The sequence below is a fragment of the Meriones unguiculatus genome, chromosome 12 (assembly GCF_030254825.1).
Source record: "Meriones unguiculatus strain TT.TT164.6M chromosome 12, Bangor_MerUng_6.1, whole genome shotgun sequence".
Classification (NCBI taxonomy): Eukaryota; Metazoa; Chordata; class Mammalia; order Rodentia; family Muridae; genus Meriones; species Meriones unguiculatus.
The window spans coordinates 33338478-33357193 of NC_083360.1; the positions used below are offsets into that span (position 1 = coordinate 33338478).

Here is an 18716-nt window from a genome sequence, read left to right on the forward strand (position 1 = left end):
GAACAGAGACCCTGGAAATCCCAGCCCCTACACACTAAAACCAATGCCAGTCCCTTGGTGTTTCTCATTGGCTGGACCTAACCAGAGCTGGTTGGCAAAGGAGCTTGGAAAATGAAGTCTGCAGAGGTAAGTTCTCAGAAGGCTGAGCATGCAGCGGAAGGCCAGGCAGTGGGTCCAAGGTCGCACTGCAAATACCCAAACAGCAGGAACACTTGTCAACATTAACCGGCTGCCCATATACTCCTGAGAGGAATACCAACGTATTCAGGAGGGGTTCCAGACCTGCCCAGAATTCCCCCAGGGAATTTGAAGGAGAGTTGTACTAGCAAAAGGGATGTGATACGGTCCTATAATACTGGCTACTTAAATGGCTGAGGCAGGAAAGCCCATCTGGACTACACAGAGAGAGAGGAGAGCTATGCTCACAGCAGAGGCCTCCTGGCTCCTGGGAAGCTGAGACCTCCAGCTCTGGAGTTGGAGGTACTGTAAATCCAGACTGTAGCCACAACCCAGGACCCTGTGCCTTAAGAAGCAGGTTCTTGCTAGACAAGGATGCTAGCACGTCTATCACAGGGAGACGGGTTACAGAGCAGGGGTAAGAGTAGAGGGTACCCACACGGTTACCAAGACGCAGGCCGGGCTGCTGTGATGCCTGGGCCTTTCCTCTGACCCCCAAGAGGAAGAGAACTCTGTAGGCTCTCCTGCCCCAACTTCCTCCCAGGCAGCACACTGGCAGGAATTCGTCCTCTGGAAAGGTATGCAGGAAAATACTCCTTTTTTGATGAGACAGCAATGAGGTGATGTCTGGGTTTTTATAGCCCCATGGCTGAACTGGTGCCAGATGCCAGTCCAGCCAAATCCCATGAGCTACATTTGTCCTCTGTGCTCCTGGCCTTGGGGAGGCCTTCTCGGGGGTCTACTTTGAGATCCAGCCTTTGGAGAAAAGTTGCCTATAGCAAATGAAACCTACAACTTCCACTGGGTAACTAGGCAGAGTCCTCAAAATAATCTCTCTCTTTCTCTCTCCTACTGGGTAACCAGGCAGAGTCTTCAAAACAATCTCTCTTTCTCTGTCTCACTCCCTTCTTCCCCCTTTCTCCTTCCTTCTCCCTTTCTTTCTTTTTTTTTCTCCCTCTCTTCAGTTTTTTGAGGTAGGGTCTCATGTAGCCCAGGCTAACCCTGGACTCAGTCTGTAGCCAAGCAGGACCTGGAGCTCCTGATCTTTCTCCCTCACCTCCAAATTTGAGTCTTTTATTTAATAAATAAAAACCTACTACTTTTATTTCATCTTACCAAAGTAAGTAACTCTCTGACCTCTCTGACGTGTAGGAACTGCCACTCACCCTTTTGGAGGATAAGCCAAGGCCTCTATGGGTTTACTGTCTTGCCTTTAGGGCCCCAGGGCTAAGTGTTAAGTCATGGCTTCATGCTATGGATGATCTGTGAGTCAGACTTCCAAGGCTTGAGTCTTCTTGATTATTCTGGGTCCCTTGCTGACTCTCAGTATGCTCCACAAAAGGATCAGTGGCCTAGGGAATTTGAAATTACACAGACATTTTATTTTATTTCACTTTAACATTTTTTTAATAATTTATTTAATTTTATTTGATGTGCATTAGTGTGAAGGTGTCACATCCCTTGGGATTGGGGTTACAGACAGTTGTGAGCTGCCATGTGGGTGCTGGGAATTAAACCTGGGTGCTCTTGACCACTGAGCCATCTCTCCAGCCCCCCTCCCCCTTTAACATTTTGTTTTCTTTTTATGTTGCTTCTTTTGAAACAGGATTTCCCAGTAGAGCCTGGAACTTGCTGTGTATCCCTAGCTGTCCTCAAACTCAAAACCCTCCTGCCTCAGTCTCGTGGGTGCTGGGAGCACAGGTGGTTGCCACTGTACCTGCTTTAGGACAGTACTTTAAATGGAAAGGAAGCCCTAAAAACAAACATGTAAAAGGCATACCCCACGACAGACGTGTCTGTGGGTGCTGTGAGAGCCCAGGAGGCCCTGCTCTCCAAAGAGGAGCCGGGAGCTGCCCATCCTTTGACCCTGCAGACTTCCCTCTGCATTTGCAAGTGTATCTTAAAACCTAGGTTTTTAAACAACCATCCTGTACTTACCCTTGTTTTGCAATTTGGTTTTTTTTTTTTTTTTTTTTTTTTCAGACAGCAGCAGTAGCTCTGTGGGGATGGGGATGAAAGGAACATGTGCTTTGCACTCTAAAGCCCTAGGGATCCAGAGAGCAAAAACCCAAACCAATCAAAAAGAAACGAAGAAATTCTCAACCTGGCAGGTTCTCGGTGGGTCTGGTAGGACAGGACGTGTGCATCTATGAGGACTGTTCAGAGGCAACCCTCTTGTAAAATTTAAGAATGATCCAGATGCAAGCTGTTTGATTTTAGATAGGGAAAGAGAGGCCAGGGTGGAAAGAGACCCAGATAAAGCAGGTGGGGAGCCGGCCCCTCAGATGGCCTTGAGATTGCTACCAGAATACTGCAGTCGCCTGGACCTGGGCATCCTGCCCTGGCCTCATCAAGGAGCTGTGTCCTGCAGAGCCAGAGGAGGATGAGGGAGGCAGCCTGCCCAAGCTGCCAGGAGGAGCCTCTGCAGTCCCTACCGAGAGATCTACAACTGCTAGGTACGCCTAGAGGTTACAGGGAAAAGGCCTGGTGCAGTACCAGGGACTCCGCAGTGCCAGGAGGATGCCTGGCTTCTGCAAGCTCTGCTCAGCCCTCCCAGAACCAGCCTAAGCTAGTGCAAGCATGAGAGGGTGAGGGGCAAGCAAGAACCACTAAGGGCAGAGCCTGAGCCCCGGACCTGTCTCCTCTCCTTTCGTTCTGGGTGTCATCACTGTTTTTATGACACATGTGCCTGGTAGGCCGAGCTCATCCGCGGAACTGCATCGCAGGCCATCTGAGAATGATTAATCAGTACTGTCAGGCAGGCTTTCTGGAGCTTGGATACTCCTGGCTTTCCCAGTTGCAGCAGCGTGGGCTCCTGTCACACACGAGCAGCCACCATCATTGAGAAAGTGTCTTGTGCTAAGCATGGCACACATACAGCCACACTCCCACACACTTCATCCTTGAATTCGCCCCAGCCAAGCTGCCCCAAGCTGTCTCCCCACTCAGAGAGGCCAAAATGCTGGCACAGCAGCTGGGGCTATAGCTCAGTAAGTGTTCACAAAAATCAAGGACCTGCACAAGGCCACTGGGGTCATGAGCTACAGCTTAGAGCCTGAGATGCTAGTCCTGAAGCCCCTGCTTTACTGTCAGGCTGTCGTCAAAGCCAGTATGAAGATGATGACAACCTGGAGTTAATCCTCCTGTCTCTACTTAAGTGCTGGGATCACAAGCATGCACTGTCATGCCTGGTTTTTATAGTGCTGACTATGGAACCCGGAGCCTTGTGCATACTAGCTAAGCACTCTACCAAATGACCTACACCCGTAGCCCCTATAAATCCCTTCACTGTTACAAAGTGTGTACACATGGGTGTGCCACAATGCACATACAGATACACCTTTCAATAAATGAGATATATACAATGCTCGCCTCTTATGTCTGATTTCTTTCACTTAGCAAGTTTCCAAAGCTCGTCCACATTGTAGTGTGAATTGCTACTTCATTGCTGTGTATAAATACAAGTATGTATCCACTGTATGGGTGCAGACATTTTTTCCCCTTCGCTCATAACCCAGGTCATTTGTCCCCCAAGCCCAGGGCTTTTTTGGGTGGCCTCAGTGCTAGCCACATGGCCTGAGAGTCCTAGAAGCTGTTATTACTAGTGTCTCTGCTTCATCTTACATATGACAATGGTGTGCAGGTTCATGACTGCACAGGTGAGACTCTGAGGTGCTGCCAAATCAGCAAAAGGCTCAAAGGGCAGGTTGAAGGCTGGGACAATCGCCCAGAACCAGAGTGCCGGCAATCAGGGAGGAGGAGGAGGAAAAAGGTGAAGACGATGAGCCGTTGACCAAATGATATGTTCGTTCAAAGCTCCTGAATGAAGTGGAGCTGCCAGGACCCTGTCTTGCACCTTAGGGGTTGTAGGCAAACCTTAGACTCAGGGTGAAGTTTGCGGAGAGATGGGCCCACAGAACCACTCCTTAACGTCTGTAGTAACAGTTGCTTGGAGAGTAATAGCACACCGGGCATGTAGCTCCCTGGGAGAGTGCCTCCCTAACACGCACAAGGCCCTGGACTCCAGCATCACATAATATGAGAGACACAGTGACGCATGCCTGGGATCCCACCAGCAGGGTCAGGCGTTCAAGGTCATCCTCAGCTCTCCACTGAGTTTGAGACTGTCTCAAAAAGAAAAAGTAATGATGTTATCAATTGTGAAAGCCCAAAAGAGGACCAGCCCCCACATACCTGGCTGGCCCATGTCTTATGTACTCACTATGTACCTAACCTGTGCCACTAGCCCATTCACATAACAGCAGCTTCTGGGTAGCCCTCCATTTTCACATGAGTGAACTGAGGCCTGGAGAGCTGAAGGGACTTATCCCAGTCACACGGCTAGCCCTCAAAACCTTGGTCTGTACGATGCTCTGCACCTAGCTCTGGGTATGAAGCCTGCCTTCTCTAGGTCCCTGCCCTGCCTGGTGATAATGGGGCCTTCCCGGAAGTGCAGCCAGGAAGGCCAGACACTACTAACCCGGCTGACTGAGTGTCCTCCCAGTCAGACAAGCTCTCTCGCCCTCCAGTGTCCTCACAGGCACAGCTGACAGCCTCGCCCGCCCTGCTGGGTGTTGTAGACCCCTCAGGCAATTCAGTTCTCACCCCCACTCTTAAGCCTCCTCCCTGTGGCTGTCTTTTGTTTTATTTTGCACCCTTAGGGACAGACTGCCCTCCTAGACATGCCTTTAGAGCCCCCTAGTGGCCAGATGGGGCAGCGCTCTAGAGCGCCTCCCCTGCGGATGCTCTTGGCTCAGCTAGGTGAGCTCTTCGCTCACTGTGCGGCTGCGCCAACTGGAAGCAGCTGCTCAAGCAAGACTCTCAGAGCCAGACCTGCTTTAGGGGAGCGATAGCCCCGAACTGGCGGGGTGGAAGGCTAGCACACACAGGCAGCCTTGTCACGTGTTGTTCCAGGACACACCAATTCCAGGATCTCCACTTACCAAAGCTCCTATATGGGGGGAACATCTGACATTTTAGTGAGAGAAAATGGGGTCCTCCTTAGGTGAGGCTGGCCTTAAGAGCTATCCACCTGACTCAACCTCCCCTGTTGTTGTAAATTTAAATGGTGAGTGTTGGGCTATATAATGTTATTTATTATTTGTCCTGTGATTATCATGGCGGCATTATTTAACCCACTGTCATAAATAATAAGGCACAGACATCTGTTAGATTTTATAATTGCCTTATTTACCTTGGCTGGGCAGACATTTCACCCATGCTGTCTCTATAACCTCACCATCCATCTCCCAGCCCCCATCCCATGCCTTCTGCCTTAGCCATCCTTATCTGGGCTACCTTCCAACCATAATCTTATGAACACCTGCTTACAGTTGATGTCTTTTCCATCTATGCCATCCTTAGAGCCCTTCCTCCTGCCCCACATGGTTTCTTCTCCACTTCTCCACACTAGCCCATCATGGCATCCTCCTTCCTGCTCTCTTTCTGTCCGTCTTTTTTCTGAGATTCTCTTGAACCCAGAGCCGGAGAACCCTAGTCACACCTAAACCCATTCTGCCCCACCCAATCAGCCAATCAGGTATAATGTCTTAGGCAGGTTTACACAACAAGGATCGGTTTATCCAGGCAGTAAGCAGATCTTGAGGACCAGTAGTTAGCATCAAAACAGGCATCAGACCAATCCCAACACCCCCCATGAGCTGGAGCTGAATGTATGTGTGTACCACACTCAGCTAGGGGCTTTATCTAGGGTTACAGGCTTTTCATGTTTACCTTAAAGAGGTCTCCCTTCCCTCAGGCTAGACTTGAGCACACTGTAACCCCTCACTTCTCACCCTCCTGTTTCTACCTCCTAAATGCCAGGATAATGGGTATGTAACACCATACCTAGCTCCCTTTCATTTTGTTTGGCCCAAGAATCAGCATTCCTAGCCCAGTGCCGTAGCACAGGCCTGTAATCCCAGCACTTGGGGAGGTAGAGGCAGATGGATCTCTGTGAATTCAAGGCCAGCCTGGTCTACAAAGCAGGTCCAGGACAGCCAAGGCTACACAGAGAAACCCTGTCTTGAATAAATGTGAGGGGGGGAGGCTGGAGAGATGGCTCAGAAGGTTAAGCACACTGCCTATTCTTCCAAAGGTCCTGAGTTCAATTCCCAGCAACCACAGGTGGCTCAACGAGATCTGGTGCCCTCTTCTGGCCTGCTGTCTCACATGCAGGCAGAATGATGTATAAAGAACCAGCATACTTGCTGTAGCTTTTTTGTAGTTGACACCTGCTTGGGCAAGATCGCTCCTCCAAGCTGGGCGTGATGGCACAGGCCTGTAATCCCAGCACTTGGGGAGGCAGAGGCAGGCAGATCTCTGTGAGTTCAAGGCCAGCCTGGTGTACAAAGCAAGTTCAGGACAACCAAGGCTACACAGAGAAACCCTGTCTCGAAAAACAAACAAATTCTCTCATCCTCTTTGCCACTTCCAGGATTCCCTCTCTCTTTGTCTCTTGGGGGTGCCCCCTTCCCCTTTACCCCTTTCTCTTTCTCCTCCTCCTCCCTTCTACAATAAATCTTATACCATAGGAAAAAAAAAACAGTCTACCAGGGATGCCACATGTGATGCTGACATCTGCAACCTTAGCACTTGGGAGGTAAAGACAGGCTGATTGCGGTGGATTCAAGAACAGTCTGGGGCCTGCTCCTTCAGTCTCTCTCGTTCCAGTGGAGGAGTCTGGAGACAACTTTCAGAAGTGGCACCTCGAAAGGGGAAGGAAAATAAGGAAGAAGCTTTGGACCACCAGTGGCTGTAGGAGAGGATGTATTTTGTGTCTGCTGCATAGTTTCATCCTTCACTGATACCTATGTCCATGTTACCGATCTTTCTGGCAAGGAAACCAGCTGCTGAGTGACTGGTGGAATGAAGTTAAAGGCTGACGACGGAGATGAGTCCTCTCCAATGGCAGCCATGTTGGCTGCCCAGGACGTGGGCCAGAGGTGCAAGGAGCTGGCATCACTGCCCTGCACATCAAACTCCATGACACAGGAGGAAACAGGACAGAGACCCCTGGCCCTGGAGCCCAGTCAGCCCTCAGAGGTTTTGCTTGCTCAGGGATGGAGATAGGGCAGATTGAGGATGTCACCCCATCCCCTTTGACAGCACTCGAAGGAAGGGAGGTGGTTGGGATTTCCATCTGTGAACAGGACTTCTCAAGTTATTTTCTGTTAATAAATGGCTTCGTGTAAGCTAAAACCAAACAAACAATAAACCAATCTGGTCTAGGTAGCAAGTTCCAGGTAAACCAGGGCCATATACAGAGACCCTGTCTCAAAACAAACAAACAAACAGAAGTCCACTGGAAGCAGAAAAGGGAGGCTGCGGAGATGGCTCAGTTCCCAAAGCGCCTGCTGTGCAAGTGGTAAGGACTGGATCGGATCCCCAGGATACACATAAAACAAAACAAAACAAAACAAAACCAACCTGGGCATGGTGACAAGTCTGAAACCCTGTGCTGCGGAGGAAGTAGAATTCCAGTGTAGCCTAACTGTTAGCTCCAGGTAGTCTGTCATGTAGAATTCCAAGTTTGAACTCGGGTTGTCAGGCAAGGCAACAAGGCTTTACCCACTGACCCATCTTGCCAGACCTATTGTTTTTTTCGTATTTGCAATTCTGCTGATTGAACCCTGGGCGTCAGGTAAGCTGGGCAAGGGTTCTCCCACTGAGCTGCAGTCACCCAGCCCTTCCATGCTTTGATCTCTGTATGACTTATGATAAGGAATACAATGTAAATGTATGGCAATCGTGGTTAGGCTACGTTGTTAAGGGAGTAATGAATGGAGAAGAGTTCGTGTGTGTTTCGTACAGACTCACTTTTGTTCTGATATGCATTCTTCATGCGTGGGTGGTTGAGCCCATGAACAGATAATCCATGACTGTACCTGAGGCATGTAGGAATGTAAATCCTGGCTGTGCCACTTAATTTTTTGTTTGTTTGTTTGTTTGTTGTTTTGTTTGTTTTGAGACAGGCTAACATTTAGGGCTTTTTTTTTTTTTTAACAAATAATGACAAGCTAGAGTCATCTGGGAAAAGGAAACCTCAGTTGAGAAATGTTTCCAGCTGGGCATGATGGCACACGCCTGTAATCCCAGCACTCGGGAAAGCAGAGGCAGGCGGATCTCTGTGAGTTCCAGCAAGTCCAGGACAGTCAAGGCTACACAGAGAAACCCTGTCTGGAAGAGAGAGAGAGAGAGAATGTGTGTGTCTCCACTACACTGGCTTGCAGGCAAGTCTCTGGCATTGTCTTGATTGATGATTGATGTGAAAGGGCCCAGCTAACTGTAGGTAGTGCCACCCCTGGGCAGATAGTCCTGGGGTGTAAGGAAGCAGGCCGAGTAAGTCAGGAAGTGGCATTCCTCTGTGGTCTCTGCTTCAGTTCCTGCCTCCAGGTTCTCGACTTGAAGACCTGCTCTGATTTCCTTCACAGTGGACTGTAAGCTGTAAATTGAAATAAACCCTTTTCTCTCCAAGTCGCTTTCAGTCATGACCTTTATCACAGCAATCGAAACCTAAGAGACGGGGCTGGAGAGATGGCTCAGCAGTTAAGAACGGTGGCTGCTTTTCCCGAGGACTGAGGTTCAGTTCCCAGCACCCACATGGCAGCTCACAACTGTCGGTAACTCCAGTTCCAGGGCATTTAACACTCTTACACAGACTGTTATACATAGAGGCAAAACATTAATGCACATAAGATAAAGAAAAATCATTTTAAAAAGCTATCTGGTGGTAATTGGAAAAAAGTTCAGTTAATAAATTGAATATGCACTTAGTAAAATTCCAGAATAACCTCTACTCCAGGGCCTGGAGGTGTGGCGCTGTGGTACGGTGCTTGACTACGGTGTTCAAGGTCCTCGGTTCAATCCCAGCAGTGTAAAAACAAATGAGCAAATGTAAGGAGAACCATACGGGTAGATTCACGTAGAGAAAAACATACATGGAAGGGGGCTAGGGGGATGACTCAGATGATAAGAGCATTGCCTGCTCTTCCAGAGGACCCAGGTTTGATTCTCAGGACCCATATGGAGGCTAATAACCATAGTAATTCCAATGCCAGGAGATTTTGGCTTCCCAGGACAATGCATGCAGGTGGCACACAGACACACATGCAGGCAAAATACCCATGCACATAAAACAAGTAAGTATTTTAAAATATGAAAATAAAAAATATAGCTACACAAGAAACCCGGCCTGGTAAATGTAACCTGCTTCGTCATAGGTGCTCGCTGGTTAACGGTTCGATGAAGGTTGTCCCTGACCCTTCAAGGCTCTGGAGGGAGCTGCAGAAGTCTGTAAATGCCAGAGTTGTGGGGGTTTGTTTGTTTGTTTGTTTGTGATTTTGTTTTTGGTTTGTTTTCTCAGGAGGAGACCATGACTTTTGTTAATTTCTTTTATTTAAAGCACTCAACAGTTTTAAAGGTTTCTTTTCTTTTTTTTTTAGTGGTGTGTGTGTGTGTGTATGAATGCTGGTGCTTGCAGAGGCCGGGAGCGTAGGATCCTCTGGAGCTGGAGTTATAGGAAGCTGCGAGCCATGTCATGTGGTGGTAGAAATCGAATTCTGGTCCCCTGGAAGAGCAGTAAATGCTCTTAGCCATGGAGCTATCTCTCTAGTCCATGCTTTTTTGTTTAATTTAGTGTGTGGGGCTGGAGGAGAACCACGGAGTGCATGTGGAGGTCAAAGGGCAAGTTCTGAGTGGCAAGTCATTCTTGCCTTCCCCTTGGTTGAGACCGGCCTGTCTTATTTCTGAGGCTGAGCCGTACACCTGAGTGTAGAACTACTCAAGTACACTTGGCCGTAGGATCGCATTGTGCACCAGCACATCTGCTTTTCTGCGGGTTCTGGTGGTTAAACTCAAGTAGTCAGGCAAGTGACACAGGCAATCTTACCCTCCGAGCCGTCTCCTCATTATTAGGTTCTTGAGGGACACACCCACCCACACACACACCATCTATTTCTCTACCCTTTGAATGTAGCTGGAGTCTTGGGCTAGGATGGGGTAGAATTCTCATAAGTGAGAATTATTACTATTGTATAATATATAAATATATAGAATATTATATGGCTCAGTGGACTTTTTTGTGTGTCTCTTTTTCTGAGACACAGTCTCCCTATGTAGTCGTGGCTATCCTGGAGCTCTCTATATAAACCAGGATGTCTGTCCTTGAACTCATTGAAATCAGTTTGCCTCTGCCTCCTGAGTTCTGGGATTAAAGGCAGGCACCACTATACCCAACTCTAAAAAGATAAATTGCTGGGTTGTGGAGATAGGTCAGTTGGCAAAGTGCCTGCTTCCCAAGAATTAGGACCTGAATTAGGATCTCCAGTCCCTATGTAAAAGCCAGAGTTCAAAGCCCATTTCTACAGCCATCTCCCACCCCGCCCTGTACTGTAGGGCAGAGACAAGCAGAACTCTTGAACTCATTGGCTCGTCAGCTTTGTCAGTCAGCTAGCTCCGGGTTCAGTGAGAGACCCTTTCTCAAAACAAACAAACAAACAAACAAACAAACAAAAAAACAAAGGTGGAGAGTCAGGGAGTAAGACACCTGATGTTGACTTCTGGTTGTCACATGCACAAGAATACGTGTGCCCCAGGACTGGTGATGCACCCTTTAATCCCAGTACAGAGGAGGTGGAGAAGCAGGTAGATCTCTGTGAGCTGGAGGCCAGCCTGGTCTACAGAGCCAGAGGTGTTATATAATAAGACTGTGTTTTAAAGAAAACACCAACAAAAGAATACATGTATGTGGACACCCACACTTACATGTGCACACACCCACAAGAACATGTACACACAGACACAGACACAGACACACATAGACACACCCACACACATGAACACAATAGATTGTCGAGGGGAACCCAAGGCTATTTTATAGGAGCCTTCTAAAAGCAGAGATTTTTGTCCAGTTGATAGCAGAAGTGAGAGAATTGGAGCCTGGGGTTTCATGTGGAGGTATGGTCTCCATTGTTGAACAGAAAGGCCACGGGGTAGGCCCTGGGCACAGCCTCAGACTAATCTACTGACAACTGGAGACAGTGGCAACCTCAGGCTTTCGACCAAAAGAAAATGGATTATACCACAACTGATGAGCCTGGAAAGGAGCTGGGAACAGACACCTTGCTTCCAGCCCGAGCCAGATCCCAGTGAAGAACATAGGCTGTGCTGAACATCCGCCTCCGGAACTGTGAACTAATGAACGGATGCTGTTCAAAGCTGCTAAATAGGTGGCAATTTGTTGCCCAGCAATAGAAAACAAATATAGATTTGCTATGAGGTCGCTAACTCTTTAAATCCCGTGGGAGAGGTACTCAGCTTTGCACTTTCCAATGAAGGGGCTCAGAGGAGTTTAACAGCCTTCAAAGGATACGACATTATGAGCGAGCTCCGGAGCAGACCCGGGGGCTCCCAGGCTGAGCCTCCTTGGCCTTCCAGTCCCATTAGGCTTTTCCTGAAGGTTAAAGGTAACAGGGGCACCTGGCATGCAAACAAAGTAGGGCGTATCCTGTTCATTCTCCCTGACCGAGAGGACCTGCTCCAAACCATTCCTTCCATCTTCTGGGCGCTAAAAATGTCCCTTGCAAGGCTAGGGCCACTGCCATGGAAACACTGTCAATATGTACTTAGTAAAAAATGAAGACAACAACTTCATTTTTAAGCGGTTTGGAGGGAGGGGGCTTGCCCTCAGTTGTGATCTCATAGGATAGGGTCAGATGACTTGACATTTTATAGGTTTACCTGGGACCACCGGGAAGTTCTAGAGGAGCTCACAGCAATGAACACACCTAGCACTCAGCCTGGATTTCCACCACCATGCTCAACGAAAGACATTTGGAAAGCTGACTGATGATGGTAGTGAGCAGGGGCTGTACGAGACTAGCCTCGGCTAGAGTACGAGACCAGGGCATCTTGAGTTACCTACAGTGTTTTGAGCACCACTAAATAAATAACTAAAACTTGCTGGACTTGGCAGTGCACACTCGCAATCCCAGCACTTGGCAGAATTCAGTTTGAGGCTATCCTGGGCTACATAGCCAGACTGTCTCAAAAGTAAATAATGTGCCAGGGTCGGGGAGTTGTGGGGTGGTGGTGTGCACACCTTTATTAATTTCAGCACTCAGGAGGCAGAGGCAGTCAGATCTCAGTGAGTTCGAGGCCAGCCTGGTCTACAAAGTGAGTTCCAGGCCAGCCAGGGCTACACAGAGAAACCTGGTCTCAATAAACAAATAGATGAACAAACAAATAATGTTAGGAGTTTATTGGAAGAAGCCGACCTAAAAGACCTCTACAATTGCGACACCTGAAGTAAATAATGATGAAGATGAACTAAATAAATGATAATAAATAATATATATGTGAATATTATCCAGCTGTAAAAAGAAGGCTTGGGTTGGTGGGATGGCTCAACAGATAGAGGTTGCTTGCCATCAAGCCTGCGGTTTGGATTTGGTCCCTTGGGATGCACATAAAAAAGGAGAGAAGTGACTCCTCTGTTTTCTATATAAACCTGTGCGTGTGTGCGTGTGCGCTTGCATACACACACACACACACACACACACTCACACACTCACACACTCACTCACAAGAGGTCTGGAAGTTAGCTTGGAGGTCGAGTGTTTACCCAGGTTACCCAAGGCCCTGGGTTCCATCACAGCACCGCAGAACAAAAAAGAATCTGACACAGGCTACATCTTGTATGGACTTTGAAGATATTATTCATGGTAAGAACAATCACATAGATATAAAAGGACAGCTATTATTGGATGTCTTAGGTTACCATTGCTGAGATGAAACACCATGACCCAAAGCAACTTAGCGAGGACAGGGTGTATCTGGCTTACAAATCCTGAATCACAGTCCACCGAGGGAAGCCAAGTCAGGAATTCAAATGAGGCAGGAACCTAGGGGCAGGAGCTGAGGCTAGGGAGGAGTGGCTCACTGGCTTGCTTTCCTATATCATCCAGGACCTCCAGCCCACAACCACTAGTTAAGAAAATGCCCTGCAGACCTGCCTACATCCCCATCTACGGCGGCACCTTCTCAACTACGGTTCCCTCCTCTCAGGCGACTCCAGATCATGTCAAGTTGACATGCAACTTGCTGGCACACTGGGTTAGCTTTATCTGATATGCCTGGAATGGCCAAATGCAAGGAGAAAGAAAACTAGAATAACGGCTCCCAGGGACTGAAGAGAGAAGGCAATGGGCGCTGGTGGTCAGCGAGCACATCATTTCAGGTTGAAACGGGAAAGCCTGGCTCGGCAGGTAGGTGGGTACAAGTAAGGGCTGCACAGTGAGGGCAAGAGCTCCAGTATGGAGCAGGAGCGATTTCTGTGGTGTCAGAGCTCATTGCTCTGCTCTTTGTGCCTGCTTTAGTTTTGTTGTTGTTGTTGTCTGGAGATTGAGTCCAAGGCCTTACACATGGTAGACAGGTTCTTTGCAGTTTTTGAGACACAGGGTCTTCCTAAATAGCCCAGGCTGGACTTGAGTTCTATATGTAGTACAGACTGGTTTCGTCTGCCTTCTGAAGATGTAGGTGTGTACCACTCACACCTTTAGAAACTGCAGCCACTACTCTCAGCACTGCTAGCTGTGTCTTAACAACTTTACCTATCTAAAAAAAAAATCTAGATTTTCTTAAGGTCTTTATAAAATAGGGGTTTAGGCCCATTTTTCAGATGGGACATTGAGGCTCAAAGAGATTGAATTATGCGCTCATGGACACAGCAAGTGGCTGAGCTGATGCAGACTGCAGACCCCATTTAACAGAAGCATCAAGATAACAGGCATTTTACATACATGCTGAGACTTAATCTCTATGTCTCTATTAGCAATCTTGCAAAGAGATACAGTGCTCCAATTTCTTGGTTGAAGACAGATATCCAACTACTGGGGATTGAAATAAGGGTTTTGAGCATGCTAGGCAAGTGCTCTTCCATTGAGCTCTATGTTCCCAGAACTAGCCTGGGCCTTTTCAATTATGGAGACTGGCCCAGCCAGTTTGGAGCAAGCAGAGAACTCTGAAAGGTCGCTTGTGGCAGTAGAGCTTGGAGAACTGGGCAGAATTTTGCTACTGTGAACACCAATAATGATGTAGGGATGGCATTGGCAGTGGGGAGAGAGTGGGGGAGGGTGGGGGCCCGGAAGCCTCCAGGCCCCTCTGCTCCGCCAGCCCTGTCCCACACAGTGAGAGAGAGAAGGACAGGAAGTGGCCCACCTTCTGCCGTAGCGTCACTGGGGCTGTGAACATAGCCGTCACTTCGTGGCCACTTGTGGGGATTAAAGGACTGAAAGCAACAAGGAGCAGCAAGCAGAGACGGGGATCGTGGGCTCATAACCATATAGGAAGAAAAATCTAGAAACTTGGACTAGAAGAGCTTTTGCAGGGCCTGTGCCAAGATTATATCTGGAGGAAGGGATGGCAGCTAATGGAACCTGTGGACCCTCTAGTGGACAGAGAAGTGAAGAACACTGTCTAATTTGTCCAAATTAAGTCTATCTTGCTGACTTTCGGGAATTGATAGTAGGACCAAAAATCCCTGGAGGCCCAAGGTCTCCATATGGAAATATGTTATTTGCATACGTGTATCCTCCTGTATACTCTAAGACACTGTTCAATGATTTACATAATATGTAACACGGCATAGATACTACATGAATAGCTGTTATGCTGGGGGCTGGGGACGTGGCTAGTTAAAGTGCAGGCCTTTGCCTCATCATCTGATTACCTAACACTCACTCAGCGAGGACCTCCTCATGCCTAGCTAGACCCCTTTCGCAGGACTTCCCTTGCAAGCTTCCCTCCTCTGTAACGTTTTTTCTCCTTGGAGTCCCCTTTCCCACCATCTCAAGGCTACCAAGGAACCACATTCTCATTCAGAAGATGTTTGCCCAGCCCTGGAGGCCATTCCTTAGGAGGCCTATGACCGCTGTCTCCTTGGAAACTTTGGTTTTGAGACCAAGTCCCCTTATGTGATCCAGGCTGGTTTGTAGCTGACCCTCCGGCCTCTGCCTGCCAAACTGCCAGGATTACGGGTGGGCCGAACCACACCCACATTCCTTGGATCTTCTAAACTCTGCCTCTAATATTTGTCACTTAAACATGAACTCTTCCAGCGGGGTGCTCTTACAGCGTCTGAAAAAAATTGTTGTTGAATAATTTTTCTCTTTATATTTCACATTTCACAGTGAAAATTTGTTTTCTACATGATTGACAACTGCCAACATTTCTCATGAGAAATGTTTCTCCAGACAGCTGAGCAGGCAGCATGATATGTTCATATACATTTTTTTTTCTAGATGTGTAGATTTCTAGCCAGTAGAACTGTGAGAAAATAAATTTATGTTGATGAAGCAAAAAAGTTTTTTTCTCCTTTTAGTTAAAAAAAGGGATTTAAAAATGGAATAAATTCTGTGACTGAGGTAAAGATTATTAGATTTTGGAGATAGCATAAAGAGACAGACGGAAGGCTGAAAGAGACTAGAGTCTGCCCTTACCAGAGGCCATGTTTATTAGTGCACAACTGTGAGGGGCAGGGTCTCTCTCCAGAGCTGAGACCCTTGCCAGGGATGGCGGGAGGTGATGGAGGAGAAAGTTGGTGCAATTGTGGCAGCTGTGTGCAGGTCTGCGGTCTCTTTCCAGGAACTGTCTACTTCAAGTGACACAGAGAATCTTGGGAAACAGGCTGTCTCGTCAACATCTCTTCTCTGGGCTGAGCAAGGTCAGCTGCAATCTCATACAAATCCTGTTTTTAAAACCAAGGCACTCTATCAAAGATATTTCACCAATGACAATTTCCTGGTGTTAAAGTTATCTTACACACACATATAAAATGTCACCATTGAGGGAAGCTGGGTGAAGGGTACATGATATGTTTGTTGTTTTGTTTTTTGAGACAGGGTCTAACTATGTAACGTTTGACTGGCCTGGAACTTTCTATGTAGACCAGGCTGGCCTGGAACTCAGAGATCCACCTGGGATTAAAGGTGTGTGCCACCACTGCTTGGCAAGATTTACTTATTTATTTTTACGTTATGTTCATATGTATGTGTACCATGTGCATGCATGGTGCCTGTGGAGGTCAGAAGAGCATTTAGACCCTCTGGGACTGGAGTTACAGAGGCAGTGAGCTGCGATACGGGTGCTGGGAATCAAACCCAGGCCAGTGCTCTTACCTGCTGAGCCATCTCTCCAGCCTAGCATATGGGAGTCTATTTTGCCTTTTTTTTTTTTTTTTTTTTTTTACAATTTGCTGTAACTCTCCAGTTATTACAAAGCTTTAAAGAATGTAAAAATGGCCGGGTGTGGTCGCGCACACCATTAATCCCAGTGCTGGAAGACAGAGGCAGGCTGGATCTTTCCTTGGTTTTCTCAGAGGGTTCCAGGACAGCAATTCGGTTGTTACTAATATATTTCTTTTTCTCTGCAATGCAGATATTGTTAGTTTAGTAAAAATGTTAGAACACAGGTTTTATAATGTGTTAAGGAGATAAATACAAGTTACCTATTAGAAAGAGAAAATGAATAGGACCAAAGTCAGGAATGAAATGGCTGTAGCAACTGAGGCCCTGGCCAAAGCGACACATTATAGGCCATAGCTCACTCCGAAGCACCCCTTGGATGAAAAGTCTAGGGAGTAGCTCATGTTTTCCTCCTAGAACATTGAATTCTCCAAGGACTAAAGTAAAAGCCTAGCTTCAGCCTAGCAGGCAAGCACAGCCTGGCGGCGCATCAGATTTACGGCTCCGGTTTCGGCTTTCCCATTTACCAGGCTGATGATCTGGGCCTCAGTCTCCCTATCTGTAACTCAGAAAGAGATGGACTTTAAAGTCTTCCAAGACCCTTTCGACTTCACGGTACCTGAGGAAGCCCGGCGAGGAAGACTAAGCGAGGACTGCACAAATCGACACAGCCCCGCGGCCCGCCCAGCCGAGGCCCCGCCCCCGTACACAAGCCCCGCCCCACACCTTCCCGGCCCCGCCCTCCCGGGTTACACCCTTGACCCCGCCCCCGGGGTGTGCGTCCACCGGAAGTTCCGCGCTCGGGCAGCTCACTTCCGCTCGGCAGGTGACAGCCGTGGGGCTTGGAGCGGCCGGGTGCAGCGACGCACCGGCGGAGAGGGAGGCCGAAGCTGCGGGTATTTTGCTCCTGAAGCGAGCCGAGCCGTGGCACCCGGCGCCGTTTGGACTTGCGGGTGAGGAGAAAGGCAGTCCGGCGAGACAGGAGAAGAACTGAAGGGGTCCGAGGTGAGGGGTCTGCGAGGTCAGAGGTCATGGAGAGGACGCTACGCTGGAGGGGTGCGAGCCGCGTGCGGGCGAAGGTGAAAGGGCTGCGCGCTCATTCATTCACTCTGGCGTGGCGGCCCGGCGCCAACCTGTCATCTCAGGTCCGCAGTCCCCTTTGGAGAGGCCGGCTGGAGAGAGTTGTGGACTTAGGCCCTTCTTGCGCTGTGCTTCCCCCTTCCCACTCCATGGCCAACCTGAGGCCTCCTCGATCAGGGCCTTATCTCTCGGCCACCGCTCCCCACATGGGGCAGAAATCTAGAAATGGCCTTATGCCTCCCGCCCCTCGTCCTTTGGGTCCTCAGGGACAAGTTGACAGAATGGGGATACTTGTACTAGTGGTAACACAACAGGAGTGTCTGTCACTGATTATCCAGCCCCTATTGACTTCGAACCCCTGTGCTAAGCATTTTGTGCACTGAGCTCACAGCAGCCCCTGTAAGGTGGCTACTATTGCTTCAGTCATTTTACTCAGGAGGACACGGAGGCACGGGAGGTTCAGTCACACATGGAAGGTCATTCGAGTAGTAGAGGCAAAACCAGGCTTCCTATGCAGGTTTCCAGGGACCATCAAAGCAAGGAGACAAAGAAACCTGGAGCGGGTTCGGGGTCTAGAAGAGATTTGATACACTGTCACCATTATGCTGTTTGGATTGGTGTCAGGATGCAGCCTCTGGTCTGGTCTGATGGTCATTAGGAGGCTGTTCTGCCGCAGGCTGTTGCTGTCAGTGTTTTGACTTTCTGGGCAAGAGTCTGAAGGTTTTCCTGACTATTGGGAATTGTAAGGCACTAATATCCAGACACTCTCTTCATCACGTTTGAGGGCCATTCCTTTTGCAGTAAAGAGAGGGAACAACAGGACCCCTTAGGGTTTTTTGTTTGTTTGTTTGTTTTTGGTCCTAGGTTCTAGAAGAACATATCTAAAGACAACGGCGCTTTGGCTGTGTCATGGTTCGTGGGATGAGTAGTCTGCCTGGGAGGTGGGAAGGTGATTTGTGGATGGAGGGTGAGGTTCTCTTCCTGTGTAGACATGTTCTTGCCCTGGTTATGCCTTAGTTTCCCTGACAGCAACACAAAAAGCCTTGGTACCTTCCTGCTTCCTCTGGAGTACAATGAAGTATAATGAGCCTGTGGAGGTTCTTTGTGCTTTTGAAAGAAGCAGTAGGTAAAAATGTTACAGTCATTGCCTCCCCCATCCCCTCTCCCCCTTTTTGAAAAAGCCAGTCTCACTTTAGCCCAGGCTGGCCAGGATCTCAT

At 48.5% G+C, this 18716-nt stretch overlaps 1 protein-coding gene and 1 pseudogene across 5 annotated transcripts in view; both read left to right on the top strand.

Annotated features, from left to right (window-relative positions):
• Positions 1–18716, top strand: part of Ap1b1 (adaptor related protein complex 1 subunit beta 1) — a 90619-nt gene that overhangs the window by 19395 nt on the left and 52508 nt on the right. For 2 of the 5 annotated variants that reach the window (XM_021632714.2, XM_021632717.2), the window contains exon 1: positions 17223–17423. The exons of 1 other annotated variant lie outside the window; for it this stretch is intronic. The gene's annotated coding sequence lies outside the window, so the exon portion shown is untranslated. Of the gene's footprint in view, positions 1–17220; positions 17424–17473; positions 17498–18716 lie in introns of those variants that run through there. 2 more of the 5 variants (XM_060365585.1, XM_060365587.1) reach the window with 2 other exon arrangements.
• On the top strand, positions 2758–7324 carry LOC110546088 (small ribosomal subunit protein uS11-like; annotated as a pseudogene).